Source organism: Odocoileus virginianus, unplaced genomic scaffold (assembly GCF_023699985.2).
Source record: "Odocoileus virginianus isolate 20LAN1187 ecotype Illinois unplaced genomic scaffold, Ovbor_1.2 Unplaced_Contig_7, whole genome shotgun sequence".
Lineage (NCBI taxonomy): Eukaryota > Metazoa > Chordata > Mammalia > Artiodactyla > Cervidae > Odocoileus > Odocoileus virginianus.
This window is the reverse complement of record NW_027224324.1, coordinates 2,908,794-2,933,577: the sequence shown is the minus strand read 5'-3', so window position 1 is coordinate 2,933,577 and position 24,784 is coordinate 2,908,794. Positions and strand designations below refer to the sequence as shown.

General features: G+C 39.1%; 1 long non-coding RNA gene across 3 annotated transcripts in view; it reads left to right on the top strand.

Annotated features, from left to right (window-relative positions):
• Positions 1-24,784, top strand: part of LOC139033893 (uncharacterized) — a 117,928-nt gene that overhangs the window by 5,660 nt on the left and 87,484 nt on the right. The window contains exon 2 of one of the 3 annotated variants that reach the window (XR_011486381.1): positions 1,599-1,661. The exons of the other annotated variants lie outside the window; for them this stretch is intronic. This is a non-coding gene — a long non-coding RNA (uncharacterized lncRNA). The remainder of the gene's footprint in view (positions 1-1,598; positions 1,662-24,784) is intronic. 3 annotated transcript variants of the gene reach the window in all.

Here is a 24,784-nt window from a genome sequence, read left to right as displayed (position 1 = left end):
GACAAGTCAGAACAGGGTCTGATGTGGAAACTAAAAGCACAAAAACTCTGTGAAAAATTAAAAGCCATGGTTGCAATTAAATTCATAAGAACAGATTTAAAGTGGTAATTGACTTTATAACTACATATTAAGTTTGGTTAAATGTTTTTTGCCTGTAGTACCTTTTAAGCATGTTGTTTCTGAATCTTTTGTAGATAAAATCATTTTGATTGTTCTTAATATGTGCATATAAATGAATTAGTTTTGTTAAATCTACTAACTAATAATAAAATTATTAGCTGAGTAAGTGGAAAATATTTTTTGAGATATTCCATAGACAAGCCATAAGTTGGGTGTTTCTCAAATATTTGTTAGTATCATTTTATGAAACATTTATGGGAAGAAAAAGCTTTGTGAAAATATGAAAAATCACTTTAAGTTTGTTTATATTTTTGTATTTTTATAAGCTTGGTTTTTTCAACTGAAACAGTTTTCTTATAACTTGCCTTGTGTTTATACCTCAAACAATATAGTAGTCAAGCCATATTTATCAGGTTACAGATCAGTCATGCACATTAATTCTATTATTTGTGCTGAGCTTTTCTACTTATAAATTGAATATGACAGCATTTTAAATTCTTGAATGGTGTCTGTAACCTATAAACATCAGCTAACAGCACAAAGACTTACTGAATTCCAAAGGTTTTGGTTTAATGTTGAAGATCAAATGGATTAAATATTAAATAGTGTCTTTTTATGTTTGCTAAGTCCCAGTATGGTTGTAAATATAGATGGAAACATTTTACTTCAAAATAGATTGCAATTGTTTGGGTGATCTAGAATATGCCTCTTTAAACCTGTGTTATGCTATTATCAAAATAAAAGAAAACTTGAAATCAAATTTCATTTAATTAGTATATCTCCAAGAATATTCTTGCAGACTCTAGTGTAAGAAACAACAGAATGAAGCATATATATGGTTTAAAATTTATTCACAGAATTTTATTATTAAAAGAAATGCGTGGGGGTTTTTGTTTGTATAATTAAAAAGGTATTAATAAGATAGATTTCAGGGCTTCCCTGGTAGCTTAGCTGGTCAAGAATCCACCTGCAATGAGGGAGACCTCGGTTGGATGCCTGGGTTGGGAAGATTCCCTGGAGAAGAGGGCATGGCAAACCACTCCAGTATTCTTGCCTGGGAAATCCCATAGATGGAGGAGCCTGGTGGGCTACAGTCCATGGGGTCACAAAAAGTCGGACACAACTGAGCAAATAAGTCAGCACAACATAGCATTTTGTTTTTGGAATTTTACATTAAGATTCTTATTGTGATAGTCGCTCAGTCATATCTGACTCTTTGTAACCCATGAACTGTAGCCTGCCAGGCTCCTCTGTTCCTGGTACTTTCCTGGCAAAAATACTGGAGCGGGTAGCCATTCCCTGCTCTAGGGGATCTTCCTGATCTGAGTCAAGATTGTTTTTAATTTTGAGTTATCATTAATCTCTATTAAATTAATAAGAAATTGTAATATTTACTTTCCAAGAGCAGTCCAAAATACCACTGTTCATAGAAGATGAACATTTTAGGGACTTAAGAAGGTGTGTGTTGCTATTCCTAGGATGGCTGCGGGCCTTGGGAAAGAGATCTGCAGGGTGGGAGGAGCAGGCCTTCAGTACCGCAGGTAAGCTTGCTGTGCCTCCAGGGAGCCTGGAGCTTGAAGGAGGGTTCCTCAAAGGACTCTGGAAATGCACATGTTCCGTCCTCATCTCTTTCTTGAAGATCTTGTTTAAAATAATGTATCTCAACAATAACAGAGAAAATAGTGAATACACCCCAATATGGGTTTGGTGGTTTAGTCACTAAGTTCTGTCTGACTCTTTGTGACCCCATGGACTGTAGCCCACCAGGCTCCCCTGTCCATGGGATTTCCCAGGCAAGAGTACTGGAGTGGGTTGTCCTTTCCTTCTCCACAATATAGGTTTATTTATCTCTAATGATAGACATTTTCCACAGTATTAGGTAGATGATTCTTATATCACTAGAAAATAATTTTACTATCACTAAATATACTAACTATATTAAGAATTGTGTGATTAACATTTTAAGGAAGCATGTTCCTTATTCTTAAAAATCTTGATTTAAATAGTGACTTAAAAGTCATATGCTGCTGCTGCTGCTAAGTCACTTCAGTCGTGTCCGACTCTGTGCAACCCCATAGACCAGGCTCCCCCGTCCCTGGGATTCTCCAGGCAAGAACACTGGAGTGGGTTGCCATTTCCTTCTCCAATGCATGAAAGTGAAAAGTGAAAGTGAAGTTGCTCAGTCATGTCCGACTCTTCGCGACCCCATGGACTGCAGCCTACCAGGCTCCTCTATCCATGGGATTTCCCAGGCAAGAGTACTGGAGTAGGTTGCCATTGCCTTCTCTGTAAAAGTCAGATACTTCAGCTTAATTTAATACTTGGATTTTTTTTTAATTTGTTGTTTTAGTTTTTCTTTGTTTTTTGGCCATCATAGCTAAAAAAGATACATCACAAAGATATGAAGATCCAAGTGAAAGTGCATTGTTGACCTCTTATTTTTATTTATCAGTATTTAGCAATTATGCAGAGTCTTGAAAAACTACTAAATTCCCCATTTTCTTGGTACCAATTAAATATTCTTGCAAACTAATTTAAAAATGTTGTAGCTTTATAGTTTTAATGAATGGGTATAAAACCAAAAGTTTAAGTATTTTTGGTCCATTTCTTTAAACTATGAGAACTTAATACCTGTCTATTAGTTTGGAAATAATTGCTTTTGTCTTAATTGCCTTTGGAAATAGATTGTAATTTAGAAATATTATAAATAGATTAGAAAAATTTTTTTCCAAATTTTTTAATGTGCAGATGAAAGTTTTTAAAAAAATAATTGACACAGACATGTTCTTTCAGCCACACAAGTGTCTTCTGGAAAAAAAAAAAAATCCTCATTTTAAGTCATTTTTTCTTTGAAAGAACATAAATGTTAATTTTTCTGAAATTCTTGTTAGACAGCACAGTATCTATTGTTAGCTGCACAGAGAAAGCACCAGTAAATTTGCAACTGTTGACTTTCATTTCTTTAGGGCACAAGTCATGATCTGTGACTTTCTGGTGTGCAGATTGTGAGGGTGTTGGAGTTGATCCATTTGTAACATTTTAGTACAGCTTAGTTTATTTTCTTGGATAAAAGAATCAAATGGGAATTCTACATTTCTTCCTGTACCCCAGTGAATCGGTTTGTACAATCCCACTCTGGAAATAGTTGATTTAGATAGTATATGCAGAAACCCAATTGGTTCTAGGATATATCACCTGGAGTTGGGGAAGGCCGTGGTCCTTGCTTGTCCCCCTCTCCAAGGCAGACATGGAATGGATGTAGCTAGGATAGTCAACTTGCATTCTTGTGTAGAAATCTGAGTTACTGTTCTCCTTGCTGGCTTCTGCCAGGGCAGTCCTGTGAGGAAAATATATGATCTTTATTGGGAAAGAGAGCTCCAGACTTTTCCACTTAAATGTGCTGAAGGCACATTCGTTCACTTTCCACTTAAATGTGCTAAAGGCATAGAATAAATACCCTCTTAGGAGTTTTGACAAATTCTTATGTGGTAAAAACACACTTGGATCACAAGAAAAAGCTTTACTGCTGGTAGCATAGGGATAGTGTCATGGCATTGTCTGAAGAAGCAGGAATCTCCAAGCAGTCTATCAGAGGCAGACTTCATAGGCAAATGTGCAAGAAAGGGTTGCCAAAATAGCACATTCCAGAAACTTTTTAGAGGCAGACTATCTGAACAATTTAAGAAAAGTTATCAAAAAAAAAAAAAAAAAAGAAAAGTTATCTAAGGACCTTTTCCCCTCATACGTAAAATGGAAGTTGTAATAATACTTGCCACATAAAATTTTTGTGAGGATTCCATTAGATAATGCAAGTGAAGCCTTGATTTACTGTTAATGTACTATATTACTCTTGTTGTTATTATTATTGTTTAGGTAGCTTTCCCTCCATTTTTCCATGCAACTTTCCTGGGTCAGGTACATATTTAGTAGAGGATAACTAAAGGAGTCTTTAGGTAAAGCAACTTAAAGCAAAGATGAGGACACACTCTCTTTAACACTGTGACAAAGATGAAATAATAATACTACTAACTACCACTTATTAAGCTCTTATTTTCTGCCAGGTACACTTCTAAGTGCTTTATGTGAATCAATGTATTTCATCCCTTCACAAACCCATGAGTTATGTACTATTATTATTTGCATTTTTTACAATGGAGGAAACTAAGTTACAGAAGAAGGTTGGATTAATTTATCCAACGTCACCCAGCTAAAAGAACAGAAATCAAGTCCAGGAATGTCTAGATGATAGCAGGATATGAATCCTAAAAGTGTGGAAGGTCTGACTCTATTTTTAATAATCTAGCTTGAGGGATCCTTTATGCTCTGTCCTTCGCTCTATTCTTGATGGGAAACTCCTGGAACCCATCCAGCAGTGGAATACAACAAAGCTGAGTGGCTGGAAACCTACTGGAAACTCAGCATAGAGAGAAGACCCTGGGCTTAGGGGTTGTCCAGGTTGAAGTATTGTCTCTTCAGGTTAAGAGTGGGCAACCAAAAAGGGTACCTGAGTAGGACTGGAACTACAGAAGTGTTTTTATTTTATGCGCTATATAAATGCTTTGGCTAAGAAACAGCTTGGTGATTGAAATCCAGCCTTCTCAGCTTGCCAACTCTCGATATTTCCAACAAAAGGAAATGAGAATGTCCAGTACAATAAGAATATAAAGGGATGACAGATCTCAGACATTTTGGAAATGTGTTCATGTGTTTGAACTCTGAAGAATTAAGTCTGGTATCTTAGAGGTCATCATGGAATTATATACATGGAGATCATGATAACTCAATTTGTGGAATTGGATTAATTTTCCTTCAAGTGAGTTTGGGTGAGGAAAAGACTCAGAAGGATCTGGGGGTAATAACTAATAAAATGGCACATGGTTGAAAAAGACACAGTGATGGAAACTCAGAAGAAATGAAGAAGTAGGAGGCAAATCATGAGATGAATGTCTTAAAAACCTACTTAATGAATTTGAGTTGGGTGGTAGAATATTTTAGTAGTTCAGTTCACAATTCAGTACGAATAAGAATGGGAAAACATTGGATTTTGCACATAAAAGATCTTTGGTGAACTAAGAGGAAGCAATTTGGGTAATGCAGAGGTGATGGATGTCTTCTCCAAGGAGTTTGCAAGTGAGGGGTAGGGAGAGTGGGGTGATAACATAAGCAATTGCTGGAACATGGACATTTTATTTTTAGGAATATAGAGGAAAGAGAGCCAAAAGAAATATATAAACTGTGGTTGGAAGTTGGAAAGGTGTAACTAACACAGTCCAAGACTGCAGAAAATAGCAGCATCGAGGACCTAGATGGAGAATAAGCTTTAAAAGAGACCATTTCTTCCTGGGAAATGAAAATATGCAAGAAAGGAGAAGTGAGAGTATAGAATTCTTATTTTTCTTTATGAAACATTAAGTGAGGATAGCTGCAAAGGGTTCCTGGACCAAGTGTCAGCGTGTGTGTGTGTGTGTAGGCTTCAGTCAGCAACAAGCAATTTTCTGATGCCAACAGTATCCTAGCATTCAACTCAATTCTGACACTGCCTACCCAGAATTCAACTCAATTCTGACACTGGCTACCCAGAAATATAGTCAGAGTCCATAGGTGAAGGGCTCAGTCTCTCATATAAGGCCACCCTTCATTCCAACACCAGTTTCAAACCTGAGTTGTTTCCCTGTGCTGCTGACCTACTGGCTGCAAACCAGAGGTTCTCGGGCCTCCTCCTCGGTTTTGATTAATTTGCTGGAACAAATAATGGAACTCAGGAAAGCTTCTTTACTCACTAATTACCCATTTATTATAAAAGACTATTAAAGGATATGAATAAATCATCAGATGAAGAGATGCGTAGGGTGAGATCCTGGACAAAGAAGCCCTGTGTGGCGCCTGAGGTATTCTGGTTTCCCTACACAGAAGCTTTCTGGAAAAGGGCAAGCGTGGTCCTTTTGGGTTTTTACGGAGGCTTCATTACATAGTCATGATTGATCGATGGATCCCACCTCCAGTCCCGGGGGTGGGACTGAAAGTTTTGTCTAATCACAGTTTTGATTAGTTTTGGTTTTCCTGGCAGCCAACCCCCACCCTTGGGTGGAAGCCAAAAGTCACCTTCCCTGGAGCTTTGTATGCAACCAAAGGTTAAGAGACCAAATGTTACCTTTTTTGCCCGTTGCAATCAGGACATTGCAAGGGTTCTGGAAGTTGTGAGCCAGAAACTGGATGAAGACCCCAGTCTGTTGTTGGGTATGTGTGTGGCCGCTCTCTGTGTGTGTTATATACGTTACCGGGTAAGGGAGGGTCAGCGAGGACTGAGAGGGCAGCAGGCAGGAAGGCCAGGGGTCTCCAAACGGAGGAAAGAGGCTGCAAGTGCCAGACATTTTTATCTCTCTTAAGCAGCAGGAGGAAACAAACCAGCGATATTTTTTCTTCTCTATACAAATTTAAAAGGAGGTTTCTCTTAAAATGCTGTGTTGCCATGACACCTGGTCTCACCTGAAGCTAACTATTCTCAAACCTTGAGTTACCCAATACATTTCTTTTTCATATGGAAATGTTGTCTTAAGCTATGACTCTATCTTCAAGTTGGTTCTGGCCAAATGGCCCAACCTACTTACTCAGGTATTTTCCCCCTAATCTATGTAAACGAAACCATTTGTTGGTAATCTGCCCTACTACAAGATTCAAGTCAATCGTTTTATGGCCAGGGATGAATTATCTGGTCCCATTCTAAGTTTTATGACACTCCTTTCTTTTCATTAACAGATTGTGAGTGACTATATGACAATAATGTTTCCTGCCTGAGGACAGTCTTTGAATTAAACCCTCTGGCTAATTCTGTTATCTTAAAAGGTAAATTATGGGAGTAGGTCTGGTCTTTACAAGGATGTATCCTGCCTGAGGACAATCTTTGGATTAAACCTTCTGGCCAACTCTGTTATCTTAAAATGTAAATTATGGGAGTAGGTCTGGTGAGGTCTTTACAACCTCCAGACATTCTTTGGATTCATTGGAGAGTATATAACTCCATTGCTAATACTAGCAAAGGGGGTACTCTTTTGCCCCCTTCTGATGCCTGTGTCAGAAGCTTTCTCTATCTCCTTTACTTTAATAAAACTTTATTACACAAAAGCTCTGAGCGATCCAGCCTCGTCTCTGGCCCCGGATTGAATTCGTCTCCTCCGGAGGCCAAGAATCCCGGCGTCTTATCATTCAGCAACAACCTTTCAAGGACCCTCTCACAGGGCTCAGTTCTTGGTAAGGACGAAGAGAAGAATCTGAGGTCTTATTCATGGCAAAAAGAAGTTTATTAAGGAAGGCACAGAGCCCCTCAAGGGAGAGGTGGGCCAAGCAGAAGGGGCCCTGGTGCCCAAGAGACGAGGTAGGGGGTTTTTTAAGACTGGACTTTTACATATTTATTTAGGTGGACGTGAGCTAGCAGTTTTGATTTACAGTTGCAAGTTACATAACAGCAGGCTCTCCTGTGCATGTCTTTCCCATAATTAAGTCTGTTATAATCAGGTGTCTCTATATATAGAATATTTATGAATCTTTTATGAGCTCCTGAGGTCTCTTGAGGACACAGCTGTGCATCAAGGGCACATGTGCGGAGTTGGAGAAGCCCCTGTGGTTAGTTTGTATCTACTGTTAGCCTAGGGTGCAGAGGCAGGAGTTGGAAAAGTCTGGTTATTTTGCAGCATATCTGTGAGCGCTCCTGAGCCACACTGTGGGGGCGTCTCGGGTGGGGTTCAGAGATCAACTTGAATCTGTTCCCGCTAGTCCACTCCTTATTGCTCATGTCTCACTTCCTACCTAACATACGCGCGCAAACACCTTCGTGTGTGTGTGTGTGTGTGTGTGTGTTTCTCACATATGCTTGGTCGTGAACAAATACATAAATTTCCTATGAGCCGCGGTATTGCAGTAACTTTTAGTTCTCAGTGGAGGGAGAGGCAGGGAGGGGAGTAGAGATGGGCAGACAAGGTTTTCAGTGCAGCCATTGTGGGGAGTGGGGAGAAACCTCAGTCAGCCAAGGAGAAGTAACAATACAGAGCAGGTTTTCTCAAGAGAGATTTTTTTATCTGTAGATATTTATTGAGTAATATTTATCTTGTGATGTGGTACTGTGTAGCTGCAAGAGGGAAAAGAAAATAACCTTGCTTCGCCAGGCAAATCTAGTTGGGAAGCCAGTACACAAAAATAGCTGCAAATAAGGAGGTATCAGATGAGAACCAAGTGAATATATGCAGCAAATGCACAATGATTTCCAAGATAACTATGGGAATGTTTCTTGGTAGGCAACTTCAAGAGTGCTTCAAACTGGCTGGTGAGATGGGTGGTGGTTAGGGAGGGTTTAGTGGAGAATACTAAGTCCAATTTGAGTCATAAAGTAGGGAAGTAACCTTTTTTAGATGGGAACTTCCAGATGCTCAAGCTGGTTTTAGAAAAGGCAGAGGAACCAGAGATCAAATTGCCAACATCCGTTAGATCATCGAAAAAGCAAGAGAGTTCCAGAAAAACATCTATTTCTGCTTTACTGACTATGCCAAAGCCTTTGACTGTGTGGATTACCACAAACTGTGGAAAATTCTTCAAGAGATGGGAATACCAGACCACTGACCTGCCTCTTGAGAAATCTAGAAAGCAACAGTTAGAATAGGACATGGAACAACAGACTGGTTCCTAATAGGGAAAGGAGTATGGCAAGGCTGTATATTGTCACCCTGCTTATTTAACATGTGCCGAGTATATCATGAGAAATGCTGGGCTGGAAGAAGCACAAGCTGGAATCAAGATTGCCGGGAGAAATATCAATAACTTCAGATATGCAGATGACACCACCCTTATGGCAGAAAGTGAAGAATAAGTAAGAGCCTTTTGATAAAAGTGAAAGAGGAGAGTGAAAAAGTTGGCTTAAAGCTCAACATTCAGAAAACTAAGATCATGGCTTCCGGTCCCATTACTTCATGGCAGATAGATGGGGAAACAATGGAAGCAGTGACAGGCTTTATTTTTGAGGGCTTCAAAAATCACTGCAGATGGTGATTGCAGCCATGAAATTAAAAGACGCCTGCTCCTTGAAAGAAAAGTTATGCCCAACCTAGACAGCATATTAAAAAGAAGAGACATTACTTTGCCAGCAAAGGTACGTCTAGTCAAGGCTATGGTTTTTCCAGTAGTCATGTATGGATGTGAGAGTTAGACTATAAAGAAGGCTGAGTGCAGAAGAATTGATACTTTTGAACTGTGGTGTTGGAGAAGACTCTTAAGAGTCCCTTGGACTGCAAGGAGATCCAACCAGTCCATCCTAAAGGAAATCAGTCCTGAATATTCATTGGAAGGACTGATGCTGAAGCTGAAACTCCAATACTTTGGCCACCTGATGTGAAGAACTGACTCATTTGAAAAGACCCTGATGCTGGGAAAGATTGAAGGCGGGAGGAGAAGGGGATGACAGAGGATGAGATGGTTGGATGGCATCACTGACTCAATGGACATGAGTTTGAGTAAACTCTGGGAGTTGGTGATGGACAGAGAAGCCTGGTGTGCTGCAGTCCATGGGGTCACAAATAGTCAGACACGACTGAGCGACTGAACTGAACTGAACTGAAACATATAAGTAGGATGTTACAGGCACAGAACTGAAAATCAACAGACCCAGGGTTTGAACACTAAATTAGCTTGGTTTTACCTGGGGCACAGTTCTCATGTAATCAGATCACATCTGGGTCTTCTTTCTTTTTCCTTTTGTAACAGGCTGGAAAACTTGTCCTTTTGCGAGACTTTAGAGAGCCATTGAAGGTTTTGGACTTGGGAATATACAGTGATGTTTAGTAGCATTAGCATAGCTGGTGTAAAGTACAGATTACAGAGTTGTCGGCTTCCCTGGTGGCTCAGATGGTGAAGCATCTGCCTGCAGTGCAGAGGCCCAGGTTCGATCCCTGGGTCGGGAAGATCCCTGGAGAAGGCAGTGGCAACCCATTCCAGTGTTCTTGCCTGGGAAATCCTATGGACAGAGGAGCGTGACATGCAGTACAGACTGCAGAGTTATAGTAACAGGCAAAGCAAGAGGCACTGGAGTACTTCAGTGTTTAAAGTGTGGTGAGTGCTGTAATTACCAGGAGAATCCCCGGTTTTGCCCTATTATCACAGATTCATCAATGTCCCCCCATTTTTCCCTTTCTAAAGGTGTCTTTGGTGTATGATATTTATGGTTCTTTAACTCCCCTAAATTTCCAGTCATTTAAAAAATCTCCTGTCCTTTCCTCTTGACCTTATTTGCTCTGCCTTCCACTGTTCTTTCTGCATGAGTCACGCTGCTCTCTCTCTATCCTGTCTATTCAGCCCCAATCACAGAGAATCCTAATGAACTGATGGCCTGTGTCATTCACTTGCTAAGATCAATGATATATTCTGTAATATTCATTAAACTTCAATGGCTACTAGTGTTCAATATCACATTGTTATGTAAGTGCAATAAAATATTTCTGGTTTTTTGGTACTATGATCAACTGTTGAATGTATTAAATTTAGAGTGATTGTATTTGTGACTGGATAGTAGATGTGGAAACCCTAGAAGTTTCTTACCATTTTACTGAGTTTTCACTCAATTTTAACTAAATTTGAAAGCCTCTAATTGAGATCAGAAATTCATATACATTAATTTGATCTTTATGCTCTCTTTGAAATACCAAAATGTTGGTGGTTTCTATTTGAATAAATTGTTTTCTATTTAAAACTGGCTTCCCTGGTGGTCCAGTGGTTAAGAACCACCTGCCAACGCAGGGGCCATGGGTTTGATTCCTGCTCTGAGAACATCCTACAGGCCACAGGGCAGCTAATCCCCGTGTGCCACAGCTACTAAAGCCCAATGCTCGGGAGCCCGCATGCTGCACATGCTGAAGCCTGCGTGCCTAGAGCCTCTGAAGGGAGAAGCCACTCCAGCGAGAAGCCTGCTCAGCAACAAGGAGTAGCCTCACTTGTTTCCGCTAGAAAAAGCCCAAGCGCAGGAATGAAGACCCAGCACAGCCAAAAACTACAAACAATAAGGGATTTCTAAAAAACAACTGTCTGTTTCTACTTCAGCATCCACAACATAGCGGATATTAGAACACATGGGATGGAAGTAAAGTATGAAATGAACAGAAAAAAGTTTTAATCCTGGAGTATGGATTCATCTGCACACATATGATCCTGGTATGATTTGAGTCTATAATAGTTTCCCTTTAAAAGCATCGTTATAGTAGTTTTTAAGTCTCTTGAAATTATTCAATTTGAAGCTACTGAAGGCTTTAGAAAGTAAGAGATTCTGAGTAATTAATGCTTAATACAGATTTTACCTGAAGACAACAAGAATACATCATGTTGTTAAATTAGCTGTTTAATTCTGAGATAACTTACGAATGATTCAGTCCACCCTTCTTGAAACCTTTTTTCTTTAGTGAAAGAGGGCAGTCGAATTTGGTTTTATCTTGAGAGTTCAAGAAGGGGTGAAAAATAAGTCGAAAAAAGTCTATTCTGAAAAATGGACCTAATTTTGAAGTTGAATTGGAATAAATTATTAAATTTTGTATAGAAAATTTTATCACACTTCATAGTTATCTGATTATTTGATTTATCAAGTAAACAAAGCATAATGTTTCTTAAAGCCTATGAATACTTTTTTCCAACCATGACAGATTAAATGAATACGGAGAGTGAACAGAAATGGGAGGGGGTCCTGGTTCTGTATCCTTATGCAGGAAAAGGGCAGTGCTTTGGGGGAGTGCAATTTACATGAGCATCTGGGTCTTTTGTCGTGTTTTGGATGGATGACCTGAATCTGATATATGGTGAATAGCATTAACAAAGGTCTGATTATCAAAGGCTAGGAAGAAAAATGCAATTAGCCACAGCAATGAAGTGATGTCTGTGTTTGGGAGGAAAACCTGATATCTAACTGGCTATAGAAAACACTGAAATGATACATCAGTAGAAGTCCTGATTTCTGTTTGTGTGTGAGTGTGTGTGTGTGTGTGTGTGCATTATATAGTGATTTTAACTCAGTGGGATATGACCAAAAAGAGTCATTTTTTGGATAATGTTTGGGTTATGTGATGAAAGTACCTGTTACTAACAAAATGATGTGAAAAATTCAATGCATTCTTAATTTATAACACACCAGTTTCACCAGTCTGACAATTGCAATACTGTTTCTATTTAGAGAAAATTGGAATTAAGTAGAAGTGCATTGGAGTTCAAAAGAAGTTTGCTCTTTTTCTGTTGTTTTCCCCTCTATAAACCATGCCACCCAGAACAGAGAACCATATCTAATCTCCCAATTAGGTCAGGCCCTAGGATAATCAATCTCTTTTAACAGCAGATTCCTTGCTTTAGCAAATGAATGCTTGGTTTCAAAGGCAGTTTTGTGTTGAGAAAGAAGTGCAGTTGGCATGGGTGATTAGAACTCTTTTAAACTCTGTAAAAAGCTTCTGTAGATTTTTTTATGCCCACACTTTGTGAACTGAAGTAAATGCTGTCTATATCCATCTTAAAATGAATATGGTGGCGGCTTTCTACAGCCTGTGAGAGCATCTACATGCATAGAAATGAGATTATTTTAAGGCCAGATTTATAATACCCATTTGAATTACACTGTGATTTTGACAATATCTAAAAGCAGTGTATATGTTTTTAGTAGATGCTGTTCATATTTTTAAGTATGTTCATTAGTGACCGTAATGTAATTATTACATTAAACCACAACAGACTGAAAATACAATGACAGATTAACATGATTCTTATATTTGTTGTTTGGACCACATTTATATTAGTTTGTGAAGGCCTTTTTTTTTTTTAATATCTGATGCCTTTCAGTTCATATTCATGAAATATGCAAACAGGTCATGTGAGGTAACTTTGAAACCAAGAAGAAATAATTAAAAATTGAAGTTTATACAAGAGGAAAGTTGTGGCAGGATGAATTGGGAGACTGGGCGTGACGTATATTCACTACTGATACTGCGTGCTCTACTCAGTTCTGTGTGGTGACCTAAATGCAGGAAATCGCCCCGTACATGTATCCGAGGGGATATATGTATACACTTTGTTGTACAGCAGAAACTAATACAACAGTTCAAAGCAACTATACTCCAATAAATATTAATTTAAAAATAAAAGTTTATAAATAATGTGTAGTAAGTTAAAATTATAGACTTAATTTTGCTCAAAACTCAATCTAAGGTGTTAAAATGTAGTGAAGTACTTTTCAGTATAGTACAACAAAAATTCTAGGGTTTCAATAAGTTATTTTAGATAATTATTGTTCAAAGTGTGATTGCTGGAACTTATCAGTGATGCTTGAAAGTGATACAAAAGTAATTCAGGAAGCCACAAACTGCCTGTTTTAGGAAAGCAGATTATATACTTAAAAATATGGTGTTGAAATATTTGCAAGGTAGTTAAGAAAAAAGCATTCTCAAACATATTTTGTATGTTACCATTCAACTTTATGTGTAATGCTCAGTTCTGTCAGTTTTTCTCCCCTCTTAAAAATTGTTTCAAATGTGCTTAATTTTTGGAAAGTTCATATTTTTCTTAGTGACAGTTCATAAAACTTCTGAGGAAAAATTGAAAGCAGATGGCCTTTAAGAAACATTTATTGCTAATTACTTCTTACCTTTCACACGAATACCAGCACATGTCTGGGGTTAAGTCACTGTTGTAAGCAGGAGTCTTTACTTTGGGCTGTGCTAGATCTTGGTCGCCGCACGGGCTTGTCCCGGGTTGCAGTGCGCAGGCTTCTCTTTGTGGCGGCTTCTCTGGTTGCAGTGCGCGGGCTCTAGGGTACTTGGGCTTCGGAAGCGGCGGCATGTGGCTCAGTAGTTGGGGCTTCCAGGCCCTTGAACACAGGCTGAAGAGTTGTGGCCTATGGGCTTAGCTACTCTATGGCATGCCCGATCGTCCCGCATCAAGAATCCAACTCGTGGCTCCTGCATTGGCAGGTGGATTCTTTACCACTGAACCAAAAGGGAATCCTCACTATTGTAACTAAGGTTCTAAGGCAGAGTTGGTAGATATTGTAGTGATTCACTGAAACAAGATTTTTAAAATACAGGCATATTTTAAAAACAAACAAACAGGCATTCTTAATAATACCAAATGCCAAAATAGAACTATGATGTTTACTCATGCTTGTAATAATGTATGCCTGTGCATACTAAGTCACTTCAGTTGTGTCTGAGTCTTTGCATATGGACTGTTGCAGAGAAGTCCACCAGACTTCTCAGTCCATGGGATTTTCCAGACAAGAATACTGGAGTGGGTTGCCATGCCCTCCTCCAGGGGATCTTCCTGACCCAGGGATCGAACCTTCGTCTCATGTCTCCTGCATTGGCAGGCAGGTTCTTTACCATTAGCGCCACCTGGGAAGCCCCTTCTACTGTATAACAACATTTTAATATTGTTAGTAGAATAGCTTCTGCATGTTAAATATTTCTGTATATTAAAACTTTTAGCTGGAAGACTGTTTAATGTCCAGATCTGTTACTCAGATATATTTTAGATTGAAAGCTTAATTATTATAGCTTATCAGGCAGTATACATTTAATTTAATGAAATCAAATCACTTAGGTTTATACAATAGATTTCTTACTTATATCCCAATGATTTTCAGGATCCAGAGATTTCCAATCTGAAATCCTTTATTATCCTGGAACTCTTATAGCTAAATTTATATATGGGTTATTTCATCCTTGCCTGGCACACACATTAACTATAGTATGAAAAAAAGAAGTCTGAAAGAAAATATAGCAAAATGTATATCTTTGGGTGATTTGGGGGTGATTTATTAAATCTTCTGTACTGTATTATATAGGCTTTTGATCCTTTTATAATTAGGAAAGATATAAATATTTTCAGTTTCAAAAAACACAGAGTTCCAGCATAGGTGATATATAATTGGACAATAATTATATAATATAGTTTGACAATAACTTTTTCTTCTCCTCTTGACCCTTGTAAAACCTGTTGGGGCAAATACCCTGTTCTTTCCTTGGCACTGCTGATTTGGCCAGACTGCTGAAATCAAACATTCAATGGAAGGTGCACTTGGAGTAGATTAAAGCAACCTAGGAATGATCCAAAACAACAAATAGTAAACATGGTAAACAAATTTTATCTATTGAGGATTTCTCAACACTTTTACACTATGAAAAATCATTAAAGAGCTTTTATTAATGTAGGTTATGTCTGAGTATTTATCACATCAGATTTTAAAGCTGAGAAATCTTTGAAATTTTTTTATTACTATACTTTAAGATAATAATGAATAATTACATGTTGGGGCTTCCCTGGTGGCTCAGTGGTAAAGAATCCACCTGCCAATGTGGGAGACGCGGGTTCAATCCCTGGGTCAACAAGATCCCCTGCAGGAGGAAATGGCAACCCACTCCAGTATTCTTGCCTGGAGAGTCCCATGGACAGAGGAGCCTGACGGGCTTCAGTCCATGGAGTGGCAAAAGAAGCATGACTTAGCGACTAAACCACAACTTTACATGTTAAAGTACGTAATATGGATTTTTCAGAGCAACAAGAAATAGTGAGAAGAGTGATACTGTTTTACGTTTAGTAAATGTCTTGAATATATATCTTAATAGAAGACTGCTGGATTCATTCAATCTGCTTCTGCATTCAGCTTGTTACAATATGGCATTTAGGTTGACATATATGAAGAAAAGTTGACTTCATGCAAATATGTAGTTGGAAAGGGAGGACAATTTTAACAACTTTTCCAGATACTTCTGGATATTCTTTTTAATATTACATCAAATCTCAACAAGTAATAGTTTGTTAAAGACAAGTTGTCATGTGAAATCTGAAACCATGTCAGTAAACTTTTAATACTTTTGAACTTGACCTATTTCTCAAGGAAGGTTTCTAAAAGGAATCTGAATTTTTATTTTAAAAATAATAAAGTGTAATATTCCAATAATAAAAAACAATCCCAAGAATATTCTGAGGATATTTTAAGGATTAATTTGCATCCAAATTGCTTTCTAAAACATTTGAGCACTGCTCAAATCTCTGAGCTAAATTTCTTAATTCTTAGAAAGATCAACTTTAGAGTTTACTGTTTGTTGCATGAATGATGTCTTAAAACCTTTACTTTTCATCTCTTTGGAGGTAATTTTATATATATAAATTTATCAGATGTGAGCAGTGTGGGAATACAGTAAAAACTTGATCAGTGGTTGTTGGCATGGTGTGGTACTTTTGCAGAGTTCTGTCCTCGCTGTAAGTATGAAAAGATAATTTCCAAACAAAATGACTGCTTGAGCCCTGAGATCCAAAATATTGATTTCTAAAAGAAATACTCGTTTCAGTCATAAGGTTTTATGGAAGAAATTGAAGCCAAAATATGCGTTTTCTCTTATGACACTCATATGTCTGATCTCACTAAAAATAATTTAGAAGTTCCCATACATTGCTTTTGATGATATCTCTTTTCTTTGTAAACATTTGTATAAAATATCTCAACAAGGAATCCATTATCAAAATTTCCTAAAATCCTTTTTTTTTTCCCCAAAATAAAGGTCTAGTTGAGTTTACTAGGAATGTGGATGACATGTTTTCATGTTCTTTTTTTTGAATGACAGAAACAATGTTGTCATTCTTTACTAACAAGTCCAGGAGTAATGCCAGAGAATTCCTGTGGATGTGGCTGTCCAATCTATTCAATATTCCAAGGAAACCATCTGTTATCCCCCCTCCTTTCCCAGAATAGACCTGCTTCTCCTAATGTGTGCCCTCAGTCCTGCAACCTCGGGCTTCCCCACATTGCAGTCACTGCAGCTGGTAATTATCTCTTTGTACACTCAGTGGAATAACTGCTTCTCTATCTACAGGGTTAGCTCCGAGACAGACAGGTCTGAGCTGGATTTTCCATCTCATGCCCAGGACCTTCAGCACAGTCTTCGGCACATGATGGGAACTCTTTAAGATTTGCAGGGTAGTATATGATAGGCTGGAGAAGAAAATGCAGCCCATTCCAGTATTCTTGCCTGGGAACCCCATGGAGAGAGGAGTCTGGTAGGCTACAGTCCACGGGGTTGCAGAGTGACATGGCTTCGATTAAACCACCAACCACACATATGGTAGAATACCACTGAGCGTTTAATGCACTTTGGTGTCCCCAGAGTATTTTCCTGTATCTTCTATATTTGGGGATTTTTCATCCTTCTTGAAAGTAGCTTTTGTGATAAATCTCAGTTCTTGTTTCCTTCTTGCCTTCTTGACTGTTCCATATTTGTCTGCTTTCATGGCCTTTGTTTCAATTTCTAGTCCTTAAGGAGGATGAAGATCTGTCTTGCCCTTTGCTTTTTTCTCTTTTGTACACTTTCTCTCAATTACGCATAACCTCTGTGATTCTCAGATCTAAGTCTCTAATTCCAGTCTCTTCCTCAAACCTCGGTTCTGTATCTTCCAGGTATTCTCCCTACATCTTCAACCAGAGATTAGTCTTTAAAGCCAGTGGATCCATGGCTAGACCCATCGCCTCCCATCCTATGTCCGTTATCCCTTGCGACTTCTCTGTGACCCGGTGACGCCCGTGCTGCCTTCATCCTTGCCTTCACTGAGTCCTGCCAGGCCTCTCTCACGCAGGGCCCGTGTCTCCGTCTCAGTCACCATCACACTAGCGCACGCCTCGGCTGTCTCATGCCCGTCCTGCGCTGATGGCATCCACATTCTCCCTCCTCTGTTCCGGTTCTCGTGGCATTAAAGCATCGTGTGTACACATAAGTTTCCTCTTAAAGCTCTCACTCGATAATTTGAATGTTGCCTGGGCATTTGATGGTATTAATACACAAATACTAAATATAGTACACAAATACTAAAATGTTTATGAATAATTGATATGATGCCTGGGTTTTGATTCAAATCATATAGAGTGAGAAGGCATGGATGGCAGCATAGACAGATAGGCCAGAGTTTATGCTGACTGTTCTTTATAATCTTATGTATGTTTGAAATATTTGAAATAATAAAAATTAAGTCAACTCTTTAGTTCTTTAAGTGCTCATAAAATAAAGTCCAAGCTCTTTAAGAATAAAAACCACAGATCAGTCCCAGTCTATCTTCCCAGGGTCATTGGCCAGTGTCTCCTTTGTATATCCTTTGCTGATCCAGCAGCTCAGCAGACTCCTCAGTGTGTGCGCGTGACCATCTTTCTCCAGTTTTCTGCATTCCTGTACACTTCTTATCAGGAGCACCGTGCCTGCAGGTGTGCCTTTAGTCTAGGCATAAGGTAGTTTGCAAGACCTGTACATCGCTGTGAAGCCCCCAACAAATGACAGAGGTTTGGAGATTAAATTCCCCAGCTTTCTTCTCTGGGCGGGTCTCCTAGAAGTCTCCGATGGACTTGAGCTCCAGTGGCCCACACTGGTATCTGACTTGAGCACATCAGAATTGCTTTCCTTTCCTTCTTGGTCTCACCTGTCCACTTTTGTACCAGTGCTTCTGGGAACAAGTTGCATCAAGTCCTAGTTTCAGGAACTTCTTCTGAGGGTTGTCAATCTTATTCAGCCATAAACTCATCCTTTTCTGGTTCTGTTCAAGCCTGTATCTTGGCCATGCATGTCCCCCCACTTCCCAGCTGTTACTTACATTATTGTCGTTTTCAGTCTTAAATTTTAAACAGTGCCAATTTTAGAAAACTTTGAACATAAAAACATTTCAGAGAAAAAAAATACATGGTTACAACACCCCATCATTGTCGTTTTCAGTCTTAAATTTTAAAACAGTGCCAATCTTAGAAAACTTTGAACATAAAAGCATTTCAGAGAAAAAAAAAAAGTCCATGGTTACAACACCCCAGAGATGAACATTTCCTTTAGTCTTTTTGTGTGTGTGTATCTGTAAACATCTGACCTCTTTCCTGGGGCTCGAAGATCCACTTCCAAGATGGCTCATTCCCATGGTTCTTGGCAGGACCCCTGGCTCCTTACTGACCTGGGCAGAAGGTTTTAGTTCCTTGTGTCTTGGCCTTAGCGTGTGTCCTGAGTGTTCCTACGAGATGGCATCTGGTTCCACCAGGGGAAGTGATTTAAGAGAGCCACAGTATCTTATCATGACTCAACCTTGAAAGTAACACATCACTTCTGCTTATTCTATTGGTCATACATTGATGAACCAAGGTAAAAAGTAGGAAGAAACTATATAGGGGCGTGAATGTCATGAGGCTGGAATTACTGAGGGCATCTTTGAAGAGCAGAGCTAGTTTGAAATCTGGAGCTTTGGGGGGAGTTTTCAAAGACTGCCTTTAGGGTACCTCTTTTTTATGTCTTTCTGGCCTGGCCTCTGAAGAGAAATCATCTGATTTCCCTTGTCACTGTGTCTCACCTGTCTTTTTAAGATCTTAGGTTTTCTTCTAGTTCTCTCTATTCTAATGCTATTGTTTTTCTTTCTTTGTTACTATACTGAAACTTCTCTAATTCTGCAAATAAGACTCAACCATATTTTTAAAACCACTCCGATTTATTCCTAATTTCTAAAGTATATCCAATTTTTAGAATTAGATTGTTCCACAGGCAGCCCTGTTAAATAATTTTTCTCAGATTTTGTCATTTATATTCAGAATTGTTTCTTTACCTTAAGAAGGTGAAATGTTCTTTTATAACAACTTCCTCCAGTTTTAGTTGTTCATTAATAAGATCTGTCACTCTTCCCTTGGTGAAATAATAGTTTGGGTCACTGATATCTAAAACTATGATCAGATTCTATGCACCAAGGACAGGCTATGTTCTCATGGTGAGAGGGTAAGGCTTGAGGCCACAGGCAAAGCTGTAGGCTCCTGAAGTGAAGCCTTTCACAGATTTCTTTCAGAGATTTCTCCTTGGCCCTGCACATAGTTTAAAGCAGAATAAGAATGAAAAGTATTCAGGGCAGCTGATCTAAGCGGCCCATCAAGGGCCTGAACTAGGAATTTAAAATTAGAACTCCATCCATTACTATTGAGCCTCTATCGAAATTTGTGGCCTTCTGGTTTTTTTTTGTAGGCCATGATGATATTTTCCAATAATTTCTCAACACATTTCACATTCATGAAGTCATTTTAGCACTGATGTAAATTTATAGCACAACATTAAATTTAGTTAAACATTAAAAAACAGTAAGAATAAACATTAAATTAAAAATTTGAGGTACATGTGTCTCTTTCAGTTTGTGTACCCCAGTGTTCATCACAGCACTGTTTATAATAGCCAGGACATGGATGCAGCCTAGATGCCCATCAGCAGACGAATGGATAAGAAAGCTATGGTACATATACACAATGGAATATTACTCAGCCATTAAAAAGAATACATTTGAATCAGTTCTAATGAGATGGATGAAACTGGAGCCCATTATACAGAGTGAAGTAAGCCAGAAAGATAAACACCAATACAGTATACTAACGTGTATATATGGAATTTAGAAAGATGGTAATGATAACCCTATATGTGAGACAGAAAAAGAGACACAGATGTATAGAACAGACTTTTGGACTCTATGGGAGAAGGCAAGGGTGGGATGATCTGAGAGAATAGCATTGAAACATGTATATTATCAAGTGTGAAACAGATTGCCAGTCCAGGTTGGATGCATGAGGCAGTGCTCAGGGCTGGTGCACAGGGATGACCCAGAGGGATGGGATGGGGAGAGGCGGGAGGGGGGATCGGGATGGGGAACACATGTAAATCCATGGCTGAGTCATGTCAGTGTATGGCAAAAACCACTACAATATTGTGAGTAATTAGCCTCCAACTAATAAAAATAAATGGAAAAAAAATGATACTATGTATGTTCTGGTCTGCAGGGGAAAGTCGTTCAACAGTTTTATAATTGAGCTATAAAATTAGTTCAAATACATACTTGTTTTCTCAGTACCTGTCAATAAAAACATAGTGAAGTGAAGTGAAGTCGCTCAGTCGTGTCTGACTCTTTGCAACCCTATGGACTATAGCCTACCAGGCTCCTCCGTTCATGGGATTTTCCAGGCAAGAGTACTGGAGTGGGTTGCCATTTCCTTCTCCAGAGGATCTTCCTGACCCAGGGATCGAACCTGGGTCTCCCGCATTTTAGGCAGACACTTTACTGTCTGAGCCACAAGGGAAGCCCCCTTCCTGAACATAATGAGGCATCCCTCAGGGGGATGTGCTTTCCCCTAAATGTCCCATTTTCATAACTTTGGGCCCTTAATATTTAACTGCTCCTTTTCCTGCCCTTTCCAGTTTGCAGGATGATCTGTTACCTATTTTCTCCACCCTCTGTTCCCTGTGCTGTTTTTTTATAACTTGATTTCTTGTTCTTTTATTTGCTTTGCTTTCATTTTCAGAATGTGGTTGAATTGGTACCTCAGGCAGATGACTGCCATTAATTGTCTGCATTTACTAACTTGCTTTGCTCTGAGTCCTTCTTTGATAAAGTGTTGAGAGGTATTCCTCTTTTATTAATTATTTGAATTTGTTTGAGCTTTGGTTATTTGACAAACTAAGAATGGTTAAATGTGAGCATGTGCTACAAATGAATTCACAGTCCTGCTTCTTTTGCTGCTGGTCAACTACAGAAAACAATTTTTCTTCCACAGACTCATCAATCTCATTTACTGGCAAACCTTCTTCCTCAGACTCTTAGGTGTATTCAGCTTTACACAGTTCTCTACCTTCTCTTTCATGTAACCATTCGCTGTCTACGTGAATGGAGCCCTCCAATTTGGCATGATCCAGAGCGCCAACCATTCTTGGAGCACAGAATGAAGCAGGGCAAAGGCTAATAGAGTTCTGCCAAGAGAACACACTGGTCATAGCAAACAACCTCTTCCAACAACACAAGAGAAGATTCTACACATGGACATCACCAGATGGTCAACACCAAAATCAGATTGATTATATTCTTTGCAGCCAAAGATGGAGAAGCTCTATACAGTCAGCAAAAACAAGACCAGGAGCTGACTGTGGCTCAGATCATGAACTCCTTATTGCCAAATTCAGACTTAAATTGAAGAAAGTAGGGAAAACCACCACTAGACCACTCAGGTATGATGTAAATCAAATCCCATACAATCATACACTGGAAATGAGAAATAGATTCAAGGGATTAGATCTGATAGAGTGCCTGAAGAACTATGGACGGAGGTTCATGACATTGTACAGGAGGCAGGGATCAAGACCATTCCCAAGAAAAAGAAATGCAAAAAGACAAAATGGCTGTCTGAGGAGGCCTTACAAATAGCTGTGAAAAGAAGAGAAGTGAAAAGCATAGAAAAGGAAAGATATACCCATTTGAATGCAGAGTTCCAAAGAATAGCAAGGAGAGATAAGACAGCCTTCCTCAGTGATCAGTGCAAAGAAATAGAAGAAAACAATAGAGTGGGAAAAACTAGAGATCTCTGCAAGAAAATTAGAGATACCAAGGGGACATTTCATGCAAAGATGGGCTCAATAAAGGACAGAAATGGATTGGACCTAACAGAAGCAGAAGATATTAAGAAGAGGTGGCAGGAATACACAGAAGAACTATACAAAAAAGATTTTCACAACCCAGATAATCACGATAGTATGATCACTCACCTAGAGCCAGATATCCTGGAATGCGAAGTCAAGTGGGCCTTAGGAAGCATCACTATGAACAAAGCTAGTGGAGGTGATGGAATTCCAGTTGAGCTATTTCAAATCCTAAAAGATGATGCTGTGAAAATGCTGCATTCAATATGTCAGCAAATTTGGAAAACTCAACAGTGGCCACAGGACTGGAAAAGGTCAGTTTTCATTCCAATCCCAAAGAAAGGCAATGCCAAAGAATGCTCAAAATAGAGCACAGTTGCACTCATCTCACCTGCTAGTAAAGTAATGCTCAAAATTCTCTAAGCCAAGTTTCAGCAGTATGTGAACTGTGAACTTTCAGATGTTTAAGGTGGTTTTAGAAAAGGCAGAGGAACCAGAGATCAAATTGCCAACATCTGCTGGATCATGAAAAAAGCAAGAGAGTTCCAGAAAAACATCTATTTATGCTTTATTGACTATGTCAAAGCCTTTGACTGTGTGGATCACTGCAAACTGTGGAAAATTCTTAAAGAGATGGGAATACCAGACCACTTGACCTGCCTCTTGAGAAATCTGTATATAGGTCAGGAAGCAACAGTTAGAACTGGACATGGAACAACAGACTGATTCCAAATAGGAAAAGGAGTACGTCAAGGCTGTATATTGTCACCTGGCTTATTTAACTTATATGCATCATGAGAAATGCCAGGCTGGATGAATCACAAGCTAGAATCAAGATTTCCAGGAGAAATATCAATAACCTCAGATATGCAGATGACACCACCCTTTTGGCAGAAAGCGAAGAGGAACTAAAGAGCCTCTTGATGAAAGTGAAAGAGGAGAGTGAAAAATTTGGCTTAAAGCTCAACATTCAGAAAACTAAGATCATGGCATCTGGTCCCATCACTTCATGGCAAATAGATGGGGAAACAGTGGCAGACTTTATTTTCTTGGGCTCCAAAATCACTGCAGATGGTGACTGCAGCCATGAAATTAAAAGATGCTTGCTCCTTGAAAGAAAAGTTATGACCAACCTAGACAGCATATTAAAAAGCAGAGACATTACTTTGTCTGTCTAGTCAAAACTACGGTTTTTCCAGTAGTCATGCATGGATGTGAGAGTTGGACTATAAAGAAAGCTGAGCACAGAAGAATTGATGCTTTTGAACTGTGGTGTTGGAGAAGACTCTTGAGAGTCCCTTGGACTTCAAGGAGATCCAACCAGTCCATCCTAAAGGAGATCAGTCCTGAGTGTTCATTGGAAGGACTGATGTTGAAGCTGAAACTCCAGTCCTTTGGTCACCTGATGCAAAGAACTGACTCATTTGAAAAGACCCGGATGCTGGGAGAGATTGAGGGCAGGAGAAGGGGACGGCAGAGGATGAGATAGTTGGATGGCATCACTGACACAATTGACATGGATTTGAGTAAACTCCGGGAGTTGGTGATGGACAGGAAGGCCTGGCATGCTGTAGTCCATGGGGTCGCAATGAATCAGACAGTACTGAGCGACTGAACTATCTGAGAGCTCCAATCTTATCATCTTAACTTTCATAATACTCAAACTGCTCATGCTGTTCATTTCTTCTCATGAGTGAGAAAGTCATAGAATTCTCTACAAGGTGACTTTTTATTTTTTCTTCTTAAAAAAGAAGAAGACGAAGAAGAAAACCAGCATCCTTTGCCTTCATGAAGTTTGTCCAGGCAGTCAGATCGTCTTCATTTGAGTTTGGCATTTATACATCATAGTCATCATTTCTCCCTATCACTTTTTCTTCCCATCCACATCTTTCCACTTGCTGACATTTTCAGCTTCAGATTTCTTTCTATTCATCCCCTCTCCCTCTCTTGTTCCTCACTAATCTGAAAGATAAAGTCACCTTCACATACGCTTTCTGGGTAACAGAGTTGAAATCATCACCAAGAGCTGCAACAATGTCAGGACCAAATCCAGTTGAGGGCCCAAAATAGGAGCGGGTTTATTTACCTATCAATATCTTCCTTAAACTCTGTTTTAAATTCTGATTAAGGCAAATTAATTGCAGGGCCTAGAATTATCAGTCTCCTCTTTCTCCTCTCTCCTGTTACATGTACTGAAGGTAATTTGGATTTAA